Source organism: Jatropha curcas, chromosome 11, assembly GCF_041381405.1.
Source record: "Jatropha curcas cultivar XTBG-Jc1 chromosome 11, XTBG_Jcur_1.0, whole genome shotgun sequence".
Taxonomy (NCBI): Eukaryota; Viridiplantae; Streptophyta; class Magnoliopsida; order Malpighiales; family Euphorbiaceae; genus Jatropha; species Jatropha curcas.
Genome location: NC_143161.1, coordinates 10083414 through 10086514, shown reverse-complemented (window position 1 = coordinate 10086514; position 3101 = coordinate 10083414). Strand labels below are relative to the sequence as shown.

General features: G+C 29.2%; 1 pseudogene; it reads left to right on the top strand.

The window, feature by feature from the left end:
• The first annotated feature begins 2435 nt into the window (after positions 1 to 2435).
• On the top strand, positions 2436 to 2857 carry LOC149492545 (histone H2B.11-like; annotated as a pseudogene).
• The last annotated feature ends 244 nt before the right edge of the window (positions 2858 to 3101 follow it).

Sequence of the window (3101 nt, the reverse complement as noted above, 5' to 3'; positions counted from 1 at the left end):
CAACGAGAACATCAACTAGTGGTGCAAATAACGATTAAGGTAAAAGGGGTGAAATTGGTATAAGGTAAGTAAGAACTACTTGGGCTTTGATTCCTCTAAACCCCAAGAGGATACGTAGGCAACTTAATTTTTTTTTTTTTAAATTAAGTTCAAGCCCTTTTTTTTTAAAATTATGTTCAAACTTTTTTAAACAAAAAATAAATTCAGTTGAAGAATTTTTTTTAAAAAAATAATTAAGTTCAAGTCTTTAAAAAAATAAATTTAATTGAAGTATTTTTTTAATTTTTTAGGTGTATTTTTTTCACAAATAACTTTCACAAATTTATTAAATTTTGAAAACCGGTCTTCAAAATTTAAAATTTAAAATTATGCGATTTGTAGGAAAATCGGTCGGAAAACTGATCGGAACCGTCGGTTTTGTCACTGTACCGGAACCGGAACCGTTCGGTTCCAAACCGAAACCGGAACCGAAAATTTTCAGTTCGGTTCCAGTTCCAGTTTTTTGGGAACCAGAACCGCCGGTTCCGGAACCGTGGCCACCCTTACATAGAAGGATGCATTTTTTCAACAAATTATTTGAATAAGAAAAGGAAGGAACCTTTGATTCATGCGATACCCATCTAGAAAAAAGGAAATAAATAAAGAAAAATTTACAATATGGTTCATGTGGTTTATGAAATACAATTAATTCATCCCTACTTTTTTAAAAATATATAATTTGTCCATATGTTTTACTTCTGTTATACCACTAGGTCATTCTATTCAATTTTTATATCTTTTCTGTTAAGTGAACAAGAAAACACATAGGTCAAACCAAAGATACTAAAATATTATACTAAAAAAATTACAAGATGGTTCATATCGTTTGAAAAATACAACTAGTTCATTTTTGTATTATTTAAAATATACCGAAGATGAGAATAGGGTAAAAGGGTATTTTCATTGTTTCATAAGGCTTAAAGCAAAATATACGAAAATTAGACGGAATGACCTTATAGTCTGACAGAAATAAATTGTAAAGAAATTTTAGTCTATTTCTTATAAAACAATAACTAATTAATTGTATTTTTTAAATCACAAGAACCGTACTGTAATTTTTCCATAAATAAATATACGAACGATTAAGTTTTGTGGTAGTTAAAAAAACAATGTAGCCGTGCATGCCAAATGTAAAAATCAAGTGCGCTATCTAATTTTTAATTTATCAAGAAAATTGTGGAAACTGGTTACACTAAATGCTGCACTAACCTTACTATAATTCTAAATTTGAGAGGTTACGTAAATTTAACTGTGCAAAAAAAGTAAAGAGCTTTGTGAAGTAAGCTTTAATTTTATCCCGCACTTTTTGAGTTGTTACAATTTCACTCTAAATCAATTTTTGTATCATGGGCACCTTAAACTCATAATCCTACTTGCAATTACATCATAATTTGAATTAATATTCAACTTATTATTTTTGCATCTTAAAATTGATTCAATTTTAAAATCAAATACTCAATCTCGATTTTTTTTATTTATTATATGAATACTTGGGTTAGATTTTTTTATTTATTGTTTAAATATTTGGGTATGGAGTTTGTTTTTTTGACATTTTTTTCATTAAAATTCCAACTTTAGTTTACTTTTAGGATGCAATTGCAATAAATTTCCAAGTTCAGAGTGTTGAAATTCACTTTTAGAATGCAATTGCATTCTAGCAGCAAATTAGGATTTGATTGCAACTATGTTGCTAAGTTCAGGGTGCTCATGATACAAAAGTCGATTTAAAGTGAAATTGCAATAAGACGAAAAGTTCAGGATGAAAATAAATATTAGGCCAAAATGGACCTGTAAAGTTAGATTTCTATTAAATGTAAATAAAAATGCTTTGAAATGTAAAAATAATTGATTTTAGAAAATAAAGAAAATAATTGAAATTGAAATAGCAGTTGTATCTGTTGTTTTTTTAATATAATATATTAAAATTTCATTAAAACTTTCAAATCAATATAAATAATACAAAGGGGACGAGAACTTTTTCTAAAGATCAGACATAGAATAAAACTATGTCGGTGAAAATGGATCACCAACTTTCTTAATCTCCCATTTTTCTATACATAAATAACGTGTTAAGAAATACTTCTATATTTTACTCAACTGTAATCTCCAGTACTGTTAACTCTTTTCATTTATCTTTAAAATTATTCACATGTTACATATTAATTAGTTAAAATGAATATTAAAATCCAAAATAATTAATTAAAACACGGATGTGTGGGACCCCACTAAATATTCAAAAATGAGATGTGCAAGACTATAAATTGCATGCCACGTCGATTTTGACATGTAAAAAGGTAATTGGTAAACATAATCAAAATGTTAATTTACTTATGGAGCCTTGTAATGAAAAAATAGGGTTCTAAAATAAGAAAAATTGAAAAAGAGGATTGGAGAGGAAGATGCCAACGGAAAAGAAATCGGCAGAGAAAGCGACGACGGAGAAGCCAATAGCAGAGAAGAAACTGCCAAAAGAAAGCGAAACGAGTGATAAGAAGAAGAAGAAGGCGAAGAAGATAAAAAAGAAGAAGGCTGTAAATAATAATATTTATAAGATAAAAAAGAAGAAGAGTGTAGAGATGTATAAGATATATATATTCAAGGTGTTGAAGCAAGTCCATCCTGATGTCGGGAATTCCAGTAAGGTTATAAGATCATTAACAGCTATATTAATAATATTTGAAAATCTTGCACAGAAATCTTCAAGGCTTGCTTTCTCGCAAGATCCAGACTGCCGTTAGGTTGGTTTTTTCCTCGTGATCTTGCTAAACACGTTGTATCTGAAGGGACTAAGGCTCTGATCAAATTTAGTAGCTCTTAGGGGTTAGGGTTAAGGTTGGGGATTTTCTTTTTTAATTAAAATTTTAATTAAAAATTTGATATTAAAATTTAGTTAAACTTTTGCCTTTGCCTTTTCGATTTTGCCTTTGCCTTCGATGGTCCATCAAATGGCTACATTGGCAAACACAACTTGGGTCTAAAAGCAATTCCATCATAAACTTTCGATTACAGCAACTTTCTTTATCGATGGGCATTTGTGATAGCTGCAACTGGAATTACTAGCG